This window comes from Homarus americanus, unplaced genomic scaffold (assembly GCF_018991925.1).
Source record: "Homarus americanus isolate GMGI-L3 unplaced genomic scaffold, GMGI_Hamer_2.0 scaffold39155, whole genome shotgun sequence".
Classification (NCBI taxonomy): domain Eukaryota; kingdom Metazoa; phylum Arthropoda; class Malacostraca; order Decapoda; family Nephropidae; genus Homarus; species Homarus americanus.
Genome location: NW_024737042.1, coordinates 8295098 through 8316447, shown reverse-complemented (window position 1 = coordinate 8316447; position 21350 = coordinate 8295098).

The window sequence follows — 21350 nt, the reverse complement described above, 5'->3', positions numbered from 1 at the left end:
GTGGTGTTGTCTGACGGTTCTGCCCACAGTCAGTCAGTCAGTCAGAACACCGAGATAAGAGAGCCGTGGCTCTGAGGTGAACAAGGATATTTAGGGCAAGGTATAGTTAAGAAGTGGGAAGTGCAGAAGGAGAATGATAGCAGGTGGGCTTTCCACCTTGCGGAGGCTGGTTTGTGGTTTAACCAGTGACAGACGTTCCTTAGTCCTCCAGGGGCAAGGGAGGTTAGATAAGCTAAGCTAAGCTGGTTTAAAGTGCCATCCTAAGGAAGGTGATGTTTTTGGGTTTGTTGGAGGGTCCCTTCAGGTCCTTGTGTTGCTGAATGGATGTTCCTCATCTTTTGTGATTGTGACTAGGGGGGTCCCGCCAGGTCCTTGTGTAACTGGCAGGATAATCCCCATCTTTAAGGTTATGCATATGGTGTTGCTCTTTCTTGTTGGTTGTTTCTTGGAGGATCCCTTCAGGTCCTTGTGTAACTGAAGGGATGTTCCTCATCTTTAGTGATTGGGGGGTCCCACCAGGTCCTTGTGTGAACTGGCAGGATAGTCCCCATCTTTTCGGTTATAAGAGTGGTGTTATTCTCTCGCGCATAATGGTTCTGGGCTGATTGTGTTAATGTTGATGCTTCTTGGCCACCAGCTGTGTGATATGTTGTTATTTGCCTGTACTAGTTCCTGTAAAATAGAGTCTTGTGTTAGGTGTAGTTTGTCCCATACCGCTTTTGCTTGTTTGTGTGTTATTATGTTAATTGTGTCTATGTTATGTTCGATGTGTATGTCTCGAATTTTTTGACTGTATGGCGGCCTATGTTTTGCTGCTCTTCTTAGTGCTGTAATTTGGACTGCTTGCAGCTTGAGTTTGTTTGTTTTAGTTATTGTGTTAAGTGGAATTGGTGGGTATTCAAGGTGTGGTCTGACGAGTGATTCGTATAGATGCAGCTGTGTTTTGGTGTTTAGTTTTCTAAAGCGACGGAGTTTGGTTTGTTGTAATTTGGCTTTCGTCAATCTTTCTCTATGTGTTGGTGTATACCGTCTCTGGTGATTTTGAGTCCCAGTGTTTTGCCCACTTTCTCCATATGGTAACTGTTGATTGTTGATTATGATTGGGTATGGATTTATTTTTGCAATGTATATGATCTTTAGTTTTTGGATGTTGGTTTGGATTTTCCATTTTCTCTCATAGTTATTAATTGCTTCTATTTCTCTCCCTGTTCTTATTGCCATCATTTGTTTAGATCTCCCTGGATATTGTGTTATTTGCGTGATATTGTCTGCGTATGCTATGTAGTCCGACTGTCTTAGTTCTGGTATGTCTGCTGTGTATATTGTGTACAGTGTGGGTGAAACGTTGCTGCCCTGTGGGACTCCATTGTGTATGTTGAAGGTTTGTCCAGTGTAGTTGTCTATAATGAGTTTGGCTTGTCTGTTGTCTAAGAAGTTGCAGAGAAGGGTTGTCATGTTTTTTGGCATGTCAAGTTGAATTATTTTATATTTGAGGCCTTCGTGCCACACTTTATCGAACGCTTTTGATACGTCTCTGAGAACGACATTGCACACGTTTTTAATGCTGAGGGCGTTAGCTATTGTTTCGTAAATTAGTGCAATAGCCGAGTTTGTGCCTCGGTTCTTTCGGAATCCATGTTGTCTGGGATTATATTTGTTTTCCTGTTCTAGATAGTTTCTGAGTCTGCTGTTGACTATTTTTTCTAGTATTTTGCCTGGTGTTTCTAATAGGGATATATGTCTGTAATTTTCCGGCCTTGTTCTGTTTTTTCCCGGGTTTGGGTATGAGTCTGATTTTGGCTATTTTGAATCTCGTGGGGAAGTGTCCTGTTGCTAGTGAGGCGTTAAAGATCTGTGTAAGTTATTCTATCAGTGTTGTGGGTATGTTTTGAAGGACGGTTTTGTTTATCTGACTTAGTCCAGGTGCTTTATTTTTAAAACTGGTTATTATATTTGTTATGTCTTTTGTGGTGATCGGCGTGGTTAATGTGTCTGCACTGTTTAGTATGTTGAGGTCTATTGTTCTTGGTGGTTGCTGTTTCTCTGTGTTTAGTGTAAGGTGTGTTGTTACCATCTGTTCTGTTACTCTACAGTAGTTTCTGTTTTTTTTCTTCTGTGATTTTATGTTACTCCAGAAATTTCTGAAAATCAGTTCTTTGTCTACAGATTGTGGAGCTTTTACCCCGTTGTCATCTGTAAGATGGCTGTTATCTATGGAGTTAGTGCCCATTAGGGTTTTATTTTACTCCAGAAGAGTTTTGGATTGTGATAGTCGGCCTCTGTGTTTGTGATTAGCTGGTTCCATTTGTCGTTGTGTGATTGTTTACATATTTCTTTCAGCTCTTCCTTTAGGTTTCTTTAAAGAGTTATTGTTTCTTGGTTCCAGCCGTGTGTATTTATATGTTCTAGAAGGTTATTCAGTCTTGTCTGGATTATCTTGTGTTCGTGTGTTAATTGTGCGTGGGGTAGTGTACGGTAAGATGTTTTGGGGGTGTTGTTTTCCATGGCTGTGGTGACATTAGTGTACCCTGTTCCCAGGGTTATGTCAATGTCTGCTGTGTTTTTGTTGTGTAGATGTATTTGTTCGTTTGTGTTGAATTCTGCCTTAAAACTCTCCCAGTTTGCTCTGTTGAAAGAGAATCTAGGGATGGAGGGGATTTGTATTGGTGATGTTGATAGAGTGATAATTATGGGCAGGTGATCGCTAGTGGTGGTTGGTCCAGGTTTCATGTGTGTATTCAAATGGTGGTGTCTATTGGTCAGAACTATATCCGGCTTCCCGGTGTTTCCTGCAGCTATGTAGGTTTCGACATCAGGGCCCAGGTGTGTGATGTTGCCGTTTTCTAATAGGTCGTGTATTATCTTCCCTCTTGGGTTTCTGGTTCGGTGTCCGAGTATGGTGTGTCTCGCGTTTAAGTCTCCTATAAAATATGCTGGTGTGTTACGTCTCATTAGTTTTAGTAAGTCACCAGTCGGGAATGTTTGTCGTCGGCAAGGTAATATGTTGTACCAATTGTTATTGGGCCTTTTGTTGTATTGATTTCGACTGCTAAGAAATTGGTTTGGAAGTTGTCTATGAGTTTGTATTTGATGTTTCTTTTGATAGCTATTGCTGCTCCGTCGCTAAGTTCTTCGTGTATGTTCAGTTGATGTGTGTAATCAAGAATCGAAATGATAAGATGAGAAATGCTGCTGATTGGCTCAGATGAAGGCGCCAACTGACCAATCACCGCGCAGTTCGAACGCGAGGGCTGATTTGTGGAACTCGCCGCTGGTTGGCTGGTAAGCGGATGGCAAGTGACCAATCAGCAGTTGTAGGGGAGATTATCCACTACAAGTCCACAATAAGTAAATTAACGAATAATAATTCAGTAAATAGCAGTATAAAAAGGTGAATTAACAATATAATGTTAAAAAATCTAAGTTAATGAAAGTCAGGCCTGGACACGGACCCCAAAATAAAAGGCAGTTGGTTAAAAATGTTCAAAGGAGGGCCACCAGACTGGTGCCTGCACTTCGGCACCTCAGCTACCCTAAGAGATTGGAGCGCCTGAACTTGCCTAGCTTATGCCAACAGTGTGTAACAGAGACTTGACAGGTCGCCCAAGCGGCTAACGAGCCGATCAGTGGTGAAGAGGATAAAAGTAAAAATTATTGATGGCTTGTTGACACATAATCGGTCAGTGGAGGAGGATGGAAAGAGGCAAAATGGGCACTTATTTGCTTTGGTGGTAGCGATCCTCTTCATTACTGATCGGCTCGTTAGCCGCTTGGGCGATCGGCCATGTCTCTGTTACACACTGTTGGCAAGTACTGTACTGGGCATGCACCGGGTCCTGAATGTACAGACACTTGAACCTGCTCCAGTGTTGGTCAAGTTTCCTTTCCCACTCTTGAAGAGGGGTAAACTTAAATGATGATCTCGTATGACTTTGACCTTTATCTGATGCTGACCACAAAATGCAGTGATCGGGACCGTGATATTTTTGGAGGAAAATGAAAGACCAAGAGGGAGATGAAAGGACGGGGAGGACACATCAAAATTGAGAGGGGTGGGCATTTAAGAAGCACAAGTGTGCCTGATTCCGTGAGAGGTAAGCATGAGGTGAATCAAGTAACTAATCTAGTTGGTTTTATTAGAAGATTTTCAGATATCGAGACGGAAGGTCCGTCCTTCTTAATGATCTTCAAGAGTAGGGTGCTTCCCCGTCTAGAGTACTGTCTGGTCTCCGAAATATGCTTGAGACTGTCAGTTTATTGAAAATGTCCAAAGGAGGGCCACCAGACTGGTGCCTGTACTACGGTACTTTAGTTATCCACAGAGATTAGAGCGCCTGCAACTGCCTGCTTATACTACAGACAGGCAAGGGGTGACCAAATTGAAGTGTATAAACATCTGCTCTACTCAGTCAACTGTCCATACCTGGAGGTGGCAGACTCCAGACCCACAAGGGGCCACAGCTTTTTCGGAGTGAAAATTGTGAACTCTTGGAACAGTCTGCCAGAGTGTTGTGACGGCACCGAGTGTGAGCTCTTTCAAGACCAGACGTGACTAACACTGGAGCAGATTCAGATAACTTCGGGAGCCAGTGCATGACCAGTACTTGCCAACAGTGCGTAACAGAGAGTCAGAGACGTGACCGACCGCCCAAACGGCTAACGAGCGAAGAGGATAAAAGTAAAAGTATGTCGAGTGACTTTTGGGGAAGGACGTGCAGCTGCGGATTGGACGTGATACAAATCTTTTTGGAGAGACAGATAAACCAGATTTGGAATCTTTTTGTTGAGTGCCACAGTCGAACATACCCCTTACAGCGATAAACTGAGGCACAACGATTGAAAGGAAATTGTATGTGCTCGCCCCACAAGGGGTCACAGCTCAAGATTGAAGAAGCCGCAAGTCCAGAAAACTGTGAGGGCAAACTTTTTCGGAGTGAAGGTTGTAAACTCTTGGAGCAATCTACCAGAAAGTGTTGTGACGGCACCGAGTGTGAGCTCTTTCAAGACAAGACTTGACCAACACTGGAGCGGGTTCAGGTACATCCAGGAGCCGGTGCATGCCCAGTACTTGCCAACAGTGCGTGACAGAGACGTGGCCGATCGCCCGGGCGGCTAACGAGCCGATGAGTGGTGAAGAGGATAAAAGTTAGTAAAAGTATTTGTTGTTGTATCCGACTAAGCTGTATTATGCGAGAAGAGGATTGATACGTAAAAGAAAAATAAGATGAAAAAGAAGAAAATTATATATACTGTATATGCAAGAAATAGTGTTAACCGCAAGGAAAGAGAAACGCAATAAATTTCCAGCACTTTCGTATTTATTCATATCTTGGGGGAATACAAGAGCAGTGATGTGAGTAATCACGAGAGCTCAACACACTGACCCTTTCGACTCTCACTGACCATCACCACGACCTTATCTGCAAATTTGGTAAGAAGTTTCTACACCATCCTCGACACCGGCTCCTACTACCACCTGAGATCCCTAGCCCGAGAATTGCTGTTCGACACCACAACCGCATCCAGCCCATACGTGCACGAACTGATCGCTATAAGAACAGCCCAGTCCCAACCATTGTAAAAATTATCAATAACTTGTAATAAACCAGTGTATTCACTCCCAGTGAATACTACTTCTTGCACTGTCACTATGTTGAAATGCCCTGTAGTTTGAACTTTTCCCCATCTAGTTATTACATATCTTATTTATATCACCTATGTTACTTGTATATTATTTGTAATTCGAAACCCATTCCCCAATTATGTAACTGTATATTTTCAGCCTTCTGGCTGCCAAGCTCTTTCAATAAACCGTTAATTATTATTATTATTATTATTATTATTATTATTATCTTTTCGTATTTGTATTTCCTTGTGGTTACCTGCATATCATATAAATTACGAGTGTGTGTGTGTGTGTGTGTGCGTGTGGAGGCCGACAGTACCTAGGTCTACAGTATATAGTACTTTTACAGTACGTGGGCCTGGTAGAAAAGAGAAGGGGGTGAATGGAGGGATGGGGTATGAATTTGTGGAGAGGGAGTGAAATGAGAGGAAGGAGAAAAATGAGTGTGGGAGGGAGGGGGATGGGAGAGAAGAGGGGTAAAAGGGAAGAGAGGAGAGAAAAGACTAGGTGGGGGGATGTGGTACACAATTCACAGATTATCCCCAGATGTACACATGTATAAAGGTTGTTGTCAGTGAGGCAGGAGGTGAAGTGCGTCATATCCTGGGTAGTGTAGTGTGATGGTGTCAACCAGATGCTAGTGAGAAAGAATCAGGATTTTCAGTGGCTCATTGATAGATAGATAGACAGATAGACAAGCAAAATGGTTAAACACATTTATTTTGATTAAGCATGTACACAGACAGTGCAGTTAGGTAGTAGGTAGGAGGCAGCTACCAAACAGGGTGGTACTACCGCCTGGGAAGATATTGGAAACATAATTTGTTGTCTAATGGTAGACCCTGCTGCCATATGGCAACACAAAAATTGTGACCAAGTCCCAGGTTGCTGATCTGACTTTCTGCCTCATTTACACACAATTACAGGGTCTAAATTGTTTCTCTTACTATGACAACACAACATACATATATCATTTCTCACTATTTTTTTATTTTATTTATCTATGGTTATTATTATTATTATTATTATTATTATTATTATTATTAGTTATTATTATTATTATTATTATTATTATTATTATTATTATTATTATTATTATTATTATTATTATTATTATTATATTTTCGCCTCCCAGGCCCCGATGTGGGTCAGTGACCTGTACCCAGGTGGACTAATCCCCGTAAAAAATAAAATACACAAATAAATAAATAAAAATAGAAAAAACAATGCCCATAGACAGTGCACATAAACAAACAGATAAGAATACATCTAACTAGGTAAAGATATGACCCTCCAAGAATGTCAAAAGGACGCTAAAACTGCATTTAGATTCCACCAACAATGCATTCTCTTAACCATACATAGTTCAGGAGGAAAAGTCAGTGTAGGAAGTCATTGACATGTGAACATGTGTAACGGACTTGATTAAGACACAGGAAGCGGAAATATGACGTCAATGAACATTTTTCACAGCTAAATTTAACTTGAATATCACATACACACACACGGAGAGAGAGAGACAGAGAGAGAGCACATATTCACAAATCGCACTTTGTTGTTGGCACTTTCGTCCAGGGGTGGCCAACCTGTCGATTGCAAGATTGTAGTGGATTCCTCCCCTACAAGCACCGAACCTTCTCGAATTCCACAGCCTACGCCTCCAGCGCCGCCTACGGAGCGGGGGTCAACTATCTACCCACGCCTAGCCCCGCCTTATAAGGCCTGAGTCACACCGCTGTGACCGCTCTCTTTCTCTTTTCTACCCAGTGCCACCAGCAAGCAACATCTCTTCCGCGCCAGCCTGGCGGCTGCCGCTCCCGCCAGCGACCTTGGCGTCCCTCAAGCAGCGTGTCCCTCCTCTGGGCACCCTCACCACCCAGCTTTCTCTACTCAACGCTTATTACCATGCTACCTACCCAGCAACAAGCTGCATTGTACATCCAATACAATATGTATACAGTGAGCACATGTGAGTTTCCTTTCTCCATCCCATCCTGAGTGTGAACCAATATCTCATAACCCTAGAAGATCTTCTATAGTCGATCGCATGGCAAAGTTAAACTTAATGATCCATCCTTCTTAAGCTGCCATACAAAAAACCTCTTCTAATTTTACTCATAATCATTGGGATATTATATGTGTTTAGATTTTTTTCTGGGAATAGATTATCATTATGGACACATCAGAGCGATACATACAAAATAAAAAAAACTTCGACTGTGCCATGCTGTGTGTGGCGGAACCTGATAGGAAATGTTCGCGTTCGTACGGGCCAGTGCTGGCTGGTTCCTGGTGAGGAAACTGATCAGCAAGTTGTCATCAGTTGTAGGCTAAAACTAATGATCAAAGGTAATGATCAAAGACAGGGAAACATGTACAACACGTGTGTCTCGCGAAGGTCGGACGTTGGGGCTCGGGCATTCAAAGATTCATATGTTAAATTTTCCTGTTAACTAGAAATGTCAGAATACATGTTGTGACATGCAACCAGCTGACTTTAAACTAAAACAAACTATTACGTCCAAGTGGTGTGAAATTTACATAGACACTATCTGAAGACATTCTCTGAGATTAGTTAGTGAACAGTATGAGCGTACATATTTTTTTTGTCTCACCTGAGGGTTATTACCAATAAATCATTTAATTTTGTTGAATTATTTTAGTATCCAATTTACACAACTAATTCCATTACTTGTCTGTCTGATAGTCACAGTGATATAGTTCTTTGTCGTATGATAAAAAGAACATAATACATATGGAAGTTTTTGTCTTCAGCAGTTTTGAAATCACTAATCTAAAGTGGAATATGTTATATTATACTACCACATCCTAGTGTGAATTTGTGTTGTTGGCCACTACATAGGCGTCGTTGCAATGCGGTGGTGGACGGTAGAACAAGCAAACCGCTGTCCTTGAGAGAGAGAAAACTACAGTACGGTATGTGGAAAAGCTTGTTTAACAATGTTCTACATAAATGTATCTTCATTGTACTTCCAAACACAAGTAGATGCCGTGTGCGTGTTTTCACCCAAAGTTAAACACGTGATGTTAGGATACAACAACCCTAATCACAACTATTCTGTTAACAACACTTCTGGATACTGTCGATGAGGAGAAAGATCTTGGGGTTAACAGTGAAAAAGCAAATCGAGATTTGGGAATCATAAAGCGTACAAAGACAGGAAAATGCTCCTTCAACTGGACAAATCTCAAATACGTCCCAGTCTGGATTACTGTATAAAGGCATGGAAACCCTATTCTCAGAAAACCCTAACATCCCCAGAAAAAAAAAAAAAAAATACGGAGTGCCAAGATAATCCTGGAATTATATCAGATTATCCAAACAAACGGAAGGTCTAGAGTCTAGAGCAGGGTTTCTTAAGCTGGGGTCCATGAATGGGCTTCAGGGGGTCCGTGAAGATCAGATAAAAATTAATTTTTGCATAAAAAAGTGTGAAACATAATTCTTTGTTAAGATTGTTTACTTTATTCATACTTTGTATATGTCATACACTATACAGCATGAAGCAATTAATTTTCAATAAAATAAAGAATATTCATTGCATGCAAAGTTGTTTATGAGCTTTTGTGCATTTTTCTAGGGAAGGGCTCCATAGCTTTCACCAGATTCTCAAAGGTGTCCGTGACTCAAAAAAGGTTAAGAACCACTGGTCTAGAGTCTAGACTCTAAACTAACAATCCTTTTGATATTCTTGGATTTTTTGTACTTATTATTATTATTATTATTATTATTATTATTATTATTATTGCCTCCGAGGGGGCTAGTTTATTGGGCAACCCCCTTACACCCTGTGCAAGGTGAAGCGCAGAAGCATTTACAACGCCCATCTGAGAAGCATGCGTAGTTCATGCTTGCCTTTATGACTCGTGCATTAAGGGCGTAAAAGCCTGAAGGGTCATGGGTTTTGTCAGCAAGTTATATAAAGTGACAGAATGATGAGTGTGTGGGGGGAAAATTCCCGGTACAATTTATCTGTTTATGGCAAAGTGTGGCAGGTCCCTAATAATGTCAAGTGCCAGGCCTGTCACCAGGAGGAGGGATATCTGGTCAGGGAGGGAAGAGGTGTTGGTAACGGCTGGGGACCTGTAGGAGGAGGTCATTGGGCAAGTGAGGATGTAGTGAGAGAGGGTGTGAGAGTCGAGTTGACCACAAAGTTTACAAACAGTGCGGCCAGGCTCAGGGTGGCCAATGTACGAGGCGTGGCGAAGTACAGTGGGGGTGGAGGTGATATGGTGTGGTGGGACAGGTACAGTAGCAGTGGAGGGAGGCACATAGGCATTAACAATATTGAGGGACATACCTTTTAGTGTGATTGTGATGGCGTGTGCGTCGGCATGCCGGGGGTGGTGTCTTCAGGTCCAATAGGTAGCCCTGGTGGAGACAGCACAGACACAGGAGCGGGCACTGCTTGCGGTGGGTGGACAGGTTGAGGCACCATGTGTCGTGAAGATGAGGCAGGACTTCGCTCGGGGGCAGCAGGACACACCAAGGCAAGCCCGGTAGGTGCTATACCAGTAGTGAGGGCCGCCGGCGGTGGATTAGGCCTTGAGCAAGGGGGCTCACAGGAGGACTACCAGCAGACGCTCGACTCACAAGGGGTTACAGCTCAAGATTGAAGAAGTCGCAAGTCCAGAAAACTGTGAGGACAAACTTTTTCGGACAGTTGTGAACTCGTGGAACAATCTACCAGAAAGTGTTGTGACGGCACCGAGTGTGAGCTCGTTCAAGACCAGACTTGACCAATACTGGAGCAGGTTCAGGTACATTCAGGACCCGGTGCATGCCCAGTACTTGCCAACAGTGCGTAACAGAAACGTGACTGTAACAGAGACGTGACCGATCGCCCAAGCAGCTAACGAGCCGATCAGTGGTGAAGAGGATAAAAGTAAAAGTAAAAAAGTTGTGTCAAACCAGAAGAGAGGAGTGACTGGGTGGCAACAGAGGGCAAGAGTAGGTCGGAGATGGTGGTACAGAGTGTGACGAAGAGTTTTTCAATATGGTTGGTAAATTCTTGGAAGAGGGATATGATCTGTGTCATGTCACTGGAGGGAGGTTGTTGGGGGGGGTGTCACCGGTGGGAGCACAAGGCCTGACAGCGTCAGAGTAGAGACGGGGAGGAGGCCCAGTGGTAGTTGAGTTAGGTGACGGAAGGGATTGCTGTGTTGCAGCCAGATGAGGCCAGGCAGGGGCAGGTGTTGTTGAAGAAGGCGTTGCTGGAGACAGAGGGGACGCAGAGGGAGGCGGCCCGGTAGACTGGGGGGGGGGAACGTTGTGGTGGATGCGGCCTTCGAGGAGGCTTTTCCCCTGGGGCAGACAGGCGATTGGGGCATTGCCATGAGTCAGCATTGTGCTGGCCGTCACAGTTACAACACCTGCGATCAGTAACATAGCCCACACCACTCCTATTAAGGTGGTCTTTGATTTTCTGGGCACAGGCGGAAGAGTTATGGTTACGTGAACAGAAGCGACATCTGGGACGATTATGTCGGCAGCAGGCAGTGAGGGTGTGACCCCAATGAGAACAGATAACACAAAATGCAGGCCCAGGATGATAGGGTTCTGCATAAAGTGGAGGGAGGATTGGGTGGGCCTCCACAGTGGTTGGGCATTCCCTTCCCTTCCACTTGACAATGACAGCAGCTGGTGGGGTGTTCCCCCGGTAATGTCGACGTATACCGAGTATACTAGAATTAAAGTCACTCGCATCTTCGACGTCAGTGTATAGGGGGAATCGTCTCACTAGGATGTGGATCCTCCCGAGATTGAAAACGTGAACCCGGGCCATTTATTTGTGATGTCAAGCACCACCAGGTTGCTGATTGGACTTTCTGCCTCATTTACACACATTTGCAGGGTCTCAATTGTTTCTCTTACTTTGACAACACAACATAATGTATATCGTTTTTCATTCTTCATCTATTTTATTTTTTTCCAATTCTGTATTTATTTATGGTTCAATTTATTGTTGTTGTCCCAGCCCCGATCAGGTCGGTGACCTGTGCCTGGTGATAATCAAAAAAAAAAAAAACACAAGGGGACATAACTAAAAACTTGCCAAGTTATCATACAGGACGAACATAAGGAAATACATCATCACACAGAGGGCGTTAGACCTATGGAACAGCTTCAAAATGATCCTTAACTAAATTATCAAGAACAATGGATGATCCTACACAGGCCTCCTTCCTTCGGCATGGCCACCTTTAGTGGGTGGGGTAAATCGGTAAATATCCCCGATCACTCAAAACACCCTACTTAGAATAATCAGACCATTCTTGTTATCGAACTAGTCCACTCCTTCAAGGGCTATCGTGTTCATATGAAGGCCGTGGTCATAGCCAAGGTCTATTTCTATAGGCCTTGGTCATGGCCGCAAGCGATTTCTTAACATCCCGGGAACGCGTTTGATGGTATACAGTAATTAAACCAAACACACTGTTAACAATAATTTAAAGGGGGAATTTAACCAGGTGATGATGAAAAAAATTAAAATGGAGTTACTTCACTTGAGCAGGGGCGTCAATAGTTTTTATCTTTGATGACTAAAGTGTGCCAATATTTTGGGTGTAAACAGACCTTATCAGATCAATCGTCCCGGTAGGCGCTGCCAGTGGCAATAGACGGCCCACTCACGGTTTACTTTTCACCCAAATTAAAAACGATGTCAAGTTCGCACTTGTTTCATTTTTATCTAAATGATTCAAGTTACACTGAAAGCCACTATCCTAGCAAAGAAGGGATGTATAAATATGATGAAACATTTTTTATCGCATTCATGTAGAAACCAGAGTACAGTAATATCAGTAAGTTATACAACGCGGTTTAACCCTTTCGCTGCGTTTTGCGCACTTGCCAATTTATTCTGCCTACCGCCAGACGATTTTATTCAGCTTAGGGTAACCTCCCGCAGCGAAAGGATGAACACAAGAATAAAATATGTATTTTAAAGCCAATATTGATTTACTGTGTTTAGGTTATAGTAGGACTCCTACTGTAACCTAAACACAGAAGGAGTACCCAGGACACCAACTCTATGCCTATACACTGCATTCAGATCTCCACTTGACTCAATAACGCTTGTAGTAAAAACTATATGCAATTGATAGAAAATGTCATGCTCATTTCCCCATAAAGCTTCGTTTTCTTGACACTACAGACCATCCTTGATAATGATACAATAGCACACAACGTCGAAAGCAAACTTACCCAACGCTCCAGATTGCCGCATTTGGTTCCAGGAAGGAAAGTTGTGTCACCCACCCTACATCACCCACTAAAAAGCCTCAGTTGAAAGTACCAAACACGGTTCACCCAGTCATAGCTCCCCATATGGCGCTAAAAAAATCTGATACTAATACGAAAATTCTTAGAACCTGAAATATTGAGAGAATTTGTTAAGTTCTTATATTTTGTCTGAGACGTCTTAATAGGTAATATAGACAAATATAATCCAGATGGGAATTTTATATTCGAAGTAGTTTTGCGAGAGGGTGGTTATGGTAATCAACAGGTCAGTGTAGTAGTGGCGGGCCCACCTCACTCCCTCACCTGGTGAAAGTAGCAGTGGGTCGGCTGGGGGCACTGGTGGTGGTGGAGGAGGAAGTCTGGTGGCGGTGGTAGCAGTGCTGGTGTTGGTGGGGATACTGGTGGTGGAAGAGGCAGTGCTGGTGGTGGAGGAGGCAGTGCTGGTGTTGGTGGTGGAGGAGGCAGTGCTGGTGGTGGCGGAGGCAGTGCTGGTGGTGGAGGAGGCAGTGCTGGTGGTGGTAGGGGCGGTGTTGGATGGTGGAGGGGACACTGGTGGTGGAGGAGGTGCTGGTGGTGGTAGAGGCAGTGCTGGTGTTGGTGGTGGTGGAGGGACACTGGTGGTGGAGGAGGCAGTGCTGGTGGTGGTAGAGGCAGTGCTGGTGTTGGTGGTGGAGGGACACTGGTGGTGGAGGAGGCAGTGCTGGTGGTGGAGGGGGTGAGGGACACTGGTGGTGGAGGCAGAGGAGGGGTGGTGGTGGAGGGAGGCAGTGTTGGGGGCGGTGGAGGCAGTGCTGGTGGTGGAGGAGGCAGTGCTGGAGGTGGTGGAGGCAGTGCTAGTGGTGGTGGTGGAGGAGGCAGTGCTGGTGGTGGTGGAGGTAGTGCTGGTGGAAGGGATACTGTTGGTGGAGGCGGTGCTGGTGGAACAGTGGTGGTTGAGTGCACTGGTGGTGGAGGTGGAGGGCACTGGTGGTGGAGGAGACACTGGTGGTGGTGGAGGGACACTGGCAGTGATGGAGGGACTGCTGGTGGTGGTGGTGGAGGGACACTGGTGTGGTGGTGGTGGTGGTGGTGGTGGAGGGACACTGGTGGTGGGTGGAGGGGACACTGGTGGTGGTGGTGGTGGAGGGACACTGGTGTGGAGGGGACACTGGCGGTGGTGGTGGAGGGACACTGGTGGTGGTGGTGGAGGGACACTGGCGGTGGTGGAAGGGACACTGGTGGTAGTGGTGGAGGGACACTGGTGGTGGTGGTGGAGGGACACTGGCGGTGGTGGAGGGACACTGGTGGTGGTGGTGGAGGGACACTGGTGGTGGTGGAAGGGACACTGGTGGTGGTGGAGGGACACTGGTGGTGGTGGTGGAGGGACACTGGTGGTGGTGGTGGTGGAGGGACACTGGCGGTGGTGGAAGGGACACTGGTGGTAGTGGTGGAGGGACACTGGTGGTGGTGGTGGAGGGACACTGGTGGTGGTGGTGGAGGGACACTGGCGGTGGTGGAGGGACACTGGTGGTGGTGGTGGAGGGACACTGGTGGTGGTGGAAGGACACTGGTGGTGGTGGAGGGACACTGGTGGTGGTGGAGGGGACACTGGCGGTGGTGGAAGGGACACTGGTGGTAGTGGTGGAGGGACACTGGTGGTGGTGGTGGAGGGACACTGGTGGTGGTGGAGGGACACTGGTGGTGGTGGAGGGACACTGGCGGTGGTGGAGGGACACTGGCGGTGGGAAGGGACACTGGTGGTAGTGGTGGAGGGACACTGGTGGTGGTGGTGGTGGGGACACTGGTGGTGGTGGTGGAGGGACACTGGTGGTGGTGGAGGGGACACTGGTGGTGGTGGAGGGGACACTGGCGGTGGTGGAAGGACACTGGCGGTAGTGGTGGAGGGACACTGGTGGTGGTGGAGGGACACTGGTGGTGGTGGTGGTGGAGGGGACACTGGTAGTGGTGGAAGGGACACAGGTGGTAGTGGTGGAGGGACACTGGTGGTGGTGGTGGAGGGACACTGGTGGTGGGAGGGACACTGGCGGTGGTGGAGGGACACTGGTGGTGGTGGAGGGACACTGGTGGTGGTGGTGGAGGGACACTGGCGGTGGTGGAGGGACACTGGTGGTGGTGGAGGGACATTGGTAGTGGTGGTGGAGGGACACTGGTGGTGGTGGAGGGACACTGGTGGTGGGTGGTGGAGGGACATTGGTGGTGGTGTGGTGGTGGTGGTGGAGGGACACTGGTGGTGGGTGGAGGGGTGGGTGGTGGTGGAGGGGACACTGGTGGTGGTGGTGGAGGGACACTGGTGGTGGTGGAGGGGGTGGGTGGTGGAGGGACACTGGTGGTGGTGGTGGAGGGACATGGTAGGGTGTGGAGGGACACTGGTGGTGGTGGAGAGGGACACTGGTGGTGGTGGAGGGGGTGGTGGTGGAGGGACACTGGTGGTGGTGGTGGAGGACACTGGTGGTGGTGGTGGAGGGGACACTGGTGGTGGTGGTGGAGGGACACTGGTGGTGGTGGTGGAGGGACACTGGTGGTGGTGGTGGAGGGACACTGGTGGTGGTGGTGGAGGGACACTGGTGGTGGTGGTGAGGGACACTGGTGGTGGTGGAGGGACACTGGTGGTGGTGGGGGACACTGGTGGTGGTGGTGGAGGGACACTGGTGGTTGTGGTGGAGGGACATGGTGGTGGTGGTGGAGGGGACACTGGAGGAGACACTGGTGGTGGTGGAGGGGACACTGGTGGCGGTGGTGGAGGGGGTACTGGTGGTGGTGGAGGGGACACTGGTGGTAGTGGTGGAGGGGACACTGGTGGTGGTGGTGGAGGGGACGTTTGAGTGGACTCGTTACAGCCAACACCGTTCGCGTTTTACAAATATCGTTCTTCTATTCATCAATCGCATTATAGCCAATTCGCGTTGACCAAACACGCGTTGTAGCAGAAATGACTGTACAGGTACTTGTAATATAAACACAAGACACAAGTAAAACATTCACAACAAATGTAGTTATGTAATTTTGTCTGTTCTGTTCAGGACAGTGTTACTAGATATTTTGTCTCAAACATGAACTGTAGGTGTATACAGTACTTATTCTTGTGGCCGATTGTAAAACTACTAACTGTTCAGAAACAGGTACAGGTAGTTTCCAACTTACGACTGACTCAACTTACGTCCATCGGTACTTACGACCTGCTCTGACCTTACAACCATCGGGACATACGACCGCCGCAGTTGTGACCATTTTTTTTTTTAATGACACGCGCGGTTTTAGAGGATTTAATGAAAATGAAGTTATTTCGGATATTAGTAACAAGATAGTGGAGTTAGGTAAACAGCTTCAGTTAGAAATTGATAATGAAGATGCTGAACAATTGGTTGAAAGTGTAGCAGAAGAGCTCAGTAACGAGGATCTTATTGAACTAGATGCACAGAAAATTGCAGAGGAAGAAGAGAGACAAAATGTAGAAGAAGAACCTGCACCCCCCAAAAAGTTTTCAGTGAAACAAATGGCAGAGACATTTGCTACAATTAATAAAGGAATGCAATTACTTGATGGCGTGGATCAAAATTATGAGCGTTATGCCAAAGTTGACAGAATGATCCAAGATGCACTTGCTTGCTTCAGAGAAATTTATAATGAAAAGAAAAAGCAAACTGTGCAGTCTAAATTGGACATCTATTTCAAGAAGTCCCCCAGTGCTGTCTCCTCACGCCCCACCAGTGCTGCCTCTTCACTCCCTCAAGATGATCCAATTCCTTCAACCAGCAAATTTCCACAGTACATAAACCTGTCTGAAGAAAGCGACATTGATGACCCATCCAGCCCTGTCTCCTCCTCTGCTTCTTCCAGTTAATGTAGTCTCCATGTATAATTAGAAAATTATGGGGGCCCCTTGTGCATTCAGCTGACTACATTAAAGATAAGTGCTCAGTCACACTGTATCCATTCCTCATTATTTATTACTTTTACTGTACTGTACTGTATTTCATTGTAGATTTTTATTTAAAAAAAAAATGAAATTTTTTTTTTTAATTTTTTTATTTATTTTTATTTATTTTTTATCTATGTCGGACTTACGACCTGGATTTGGGTCCCTAACCCCGTCGTAAGTTGGGGAGCACCTGTATACAGTAGTAACATTACTTAGAAAGCCTCGAATCATATCAACCCCAAGGCTAACAATACATACTTTTTGGGGGACGACTGTACAGTACATTCAATAAACCAGGCATTTTGCAATATTCTCAGTAAATCATAGTGGTTGACTGAGCAGAAACAGGAAAGTTTAAAACACTCTTCAACTAGGTTGTGTGTCATAATTTCTCTACTCAAACATGGTTCCAGATTTAAATATTAAACACTGTACAAGTGGTTAGTTCACCAAATGAAGATGTTAGCTCATTTGTTAACAGTCATTGTTAGGTCTAACTGGTGGTTAACAGGGATTACAAGGTAAACTTATAAAAAATTTCACACAGGATCTTGTTTAGCACCTCATAAATGCCATACAAATAATTTCTAAAAATATGATTGGTACAACTACTATTACAGTACAGTACAGTATAGTCTGGATTTACGCGGTCAATTGAACCCGTGGAGGTCCGCGTAAAACGAGAAACGAAATAACAGAACATATGGAATTAATTGAAATAGAGACTGGGCCGACCGCCAGACTACCCTTTTTACGACACAATATGTACCGTATATACAGTACTCGTCTATAACCCCCCTTCGTATATAGGTCGACCCCGATTTTTTGACCAAGAAATTGTTAATTTATGATATTCCTCGTTTATAGGTCGACCCAAGTTTTTGAGGGTAAAGGAACAACAAAACCTTCAGAGAAACACTACGTCCTATAAACTTGTTTACCATTTATTATTACGACACTTCACACTGAAACGCGGGTAGTTTCAACAAAAATATTGTATATTTCCATTCAAGTATGTATTCAAGTCAATTAGGAGGGAATATTATTGTAATACAATAGTTTTTTTAACTGAAAACCATTCGAAAAGTGATTACGGTAACATATTTTGAACGAAAGAAAGCAAAAGTCATTGTTTTCGTCACAATTTTATCCCACTTTCCACTGTAATACGTACGTCATTTCAGCAAAAAATATTACATTTCCGTGAATGTATTATATCAAGCACAGTATGAATAGAGTATCACTAATATAACAGTATTTTAACCGAAAACTAATAAAAACACGAGTAACATATCTTGAACATCGGAAGGTTTGGTAAAGTCTTTTGTTTTCATGTAGTTTATCCTAATTTACATTAAAATACATCACGTTTCAGCAAAACTACTATTTATTTCTGAGAATATGGAAATGTAATATTTTTGCTGAAATGACTTATGTATTATAGTGGAAAGTGGGATAAAATCGTGACAAAAACAATGACTTTCGCTTTCTTTCGTTGAAAAGATGTTACCGTAATCGCCTTTCGAATGGTTTTCAGTTAAAAACTGTTGTATTACAATAATATTCTATCCTAATTCATTTGTGATGTAACAGTTTTTTAACTGAAAACGATTTGAAAAACACGTGTACCGTCTAGCTGATACGGCAGAGCCCTGGTCGCGGAGGCTTTGTGTTTGCTTGGGCCCTTCTTAAGCAGCTTTTAATTTTAGCGTACGTTGAAATTGTGTTTACCGGTATATTCTATTTTCTTGCTTCTTATTTTCCAGAAATATGACAAGTTTGTATATAATACAATGTTACGGTACTTTTAATTTACAAGTATTCATTTTTAAAAATACAGAAGACACCAAACAAATACCAGTCCTACGGTTATTTGCGTGACTCTCCCGCCAAAAAAGACCAAACAGCTGGTACTCTCTCCCTCAGCCCTACCAAAAATAGCCCAACGACATCTTTCTTAATTATTCTCTTCCAATTTCTCACTTTAACTGGTATTTTTTACTTCATATTGCCTACATCAGATAAACTACAGTAATTGAGGTTAGACACTGTTATAAATTTGATTACCGGGTCCTGGCAGGTGCCGTTAGAACCACCTGACCCTACCAACAGTGTTGCAAGTCAGACAGCATTTTTTTAATCATCCATGTGCACGAGAAAGGATGGAAGGATGAAGGCGGCATACAAATATGGCTTAAAAAAGTCTGAACTTTAGACCAGGGGAACTGCGCAAAGAAAAAAGTCTTCTTGTGTGGGATATGTTTCGGTCACATCTTGTTGACAGTGTTACTGCTGGGATTAGGAAGGAAAACACTGATACAGCTGTGATTCCTGGTGGATTAACAAGTCTTGTCCAACCACTGGATGTTTCCATAAACAAACCATTTAAAGATGCGGTAAAAGTGAAGTGGAACAACTGGATGATAGAAGGCGATAAGACATACACAAAGGGAGGCAACATCCAAGCTCTATCACTAGCAACATTATGTGAATGGATTGTAGAGGCCTGGGATGCAATCAGACCAGAAATTGTGGTGAAATCTTTTAAGAAATGTGGGATTTCGAATGCTCTTGATGGAACAGAAGACGACTTGTTGTGGGATTATGAGGCTAATGAGAGCGTGAATGAGGATGAAGATATTGATGATCCTATGGCTGATGATGGTGTTGATCCATATGACGATGCTGTTCAAGGAGAGGACTGGGAGGAGCTGTTTGGTGCTGCAGATGATGACAAGGAAAATGATTTTGATGGATTTTAATGAAAATATTCAGAAATATGGTATCGTAGTATTTATTCAAGTCAATTAGGATAGAATATTATTGTAATACAACAGTTTTTAACTGAAAACCATTCGAAAAGCGATTACGGCAAAATCTTTTGAACGACGAAAGAAAGTGAAAGTCATTGTTTTCGTCACAATTTTATCCCACTTTCCACTGTAATACGTACGTCATTTCAGCAAAAATATTACATTTCCATATTTATTTCTGAGAATATATTCATTCAGGCACAGTTAAGGTAAAATATACTTGTGATGTAATATTTTAATGAAAATATTTATAAATAAGGTATCGTATTTTTCTTTTGTTTCAAATTTAATTAACAAAGATTGATGTTTCAAATTTAATTTAAAAAAATTTATGTATCCATAAATAAACTTTTAAAAATGAATACTTTATGTTTTACATACTCCTGTGCATACCATACCATACCATGCATTTGGCTACTTTGGGCTTGCTATGATGACGCAAGAGATCTACCCTGGCAACTGTACCGACACTCACAGCGGGTGGTGAGTTGGTGCGTCGTTTCCATTGTTTACTGGTAGTTACTGGTAAATATTTTTCAACCTAACGAAACTATTACCCGTATAGAGGTCGACCCCCAACTTTTTGCCAAAAAATTTGGTCTTAAGAACTCGTGCTATACACGGGTATATACGGTAAGTTGTAGTAAAAATAACATCTTAATTTTATGATGGCATGCACACACAATTAATATTTAAGAGAAATACTGTACAGTCGCCGGGTTAATGTCCGTTCATATAATGGACTCAACTCCCCCCCCCCTCTTCCCACGCTAGCTGGCTCCCTCCCTCCCTACCCACCCACCACCTTCCCGAGAAATGTTTGGGGAAAAAGACTAGGCTTACATGTTTAGTAATAAATAATACCTCACACTAAAGTTAGGAGAATATAATTTACATTGCTGGGTTCCTTGTAAGATAGCGAATAATTTGAATATAAACGTCATATATTTTGCACAAAAGATAAAATTTTTGCTTTCTAATAAATTTCTTAAATTAGATCTAAAATTTGTATGTCTAATGCAAATTTTAGCTTGTTTATATTCAAATTAATCACTATCTTATAAGAATTCCAGAAATGTAAATTATATTCTGGCCGGGTAATTTCTATGAATTTTATGAGCTAAAAACAAAAATCTCAAGTATAAATAAACAAATTATACGTCACCAGACACAATACGGCCGTTGTAGTAAAAATAACATCTTAATTTTATGACGGTATGCACACACAATTAATATTTAAGAGAAATATCAATAATATTAGGTTTTTTAACACTTACGTTAGTAGAAGAGATGGCTGGGCACTCGGGGATGGGGGGTTGGTTCCGAGGCAGAGGGCAGATTATTGGCCCTCACCTGTATCACTTGTATCACCTGTATCATTATCCACCACAGAGGCTTGCAGGGCCTCTTTGTCAAACCCCTCAAAGTCCATATCCTCACTATCACTATCACTGGCTTGGGCTGGCTGTGGTGGGTGGCGGGTGAAGAACTCGGTAATGTTTTGTTGACTGGGCGACCTAGTGCGCACCCTGCCTGCGCCGCTTCCCGCGTAAATGATGGAATGTACCGCGTAACTAATAATTGCCAGTCTGGCCAGGTGCCGCGTAAATGACCAAACGCGTAAAGGAAATCCGCTTAAATCCAGACTATACTGTACTTGGTACTGTTACTGTAGTGGGAAGACCTGATTCTGATAAAATGGCTGTACAGGGTAAGTAAAATGAT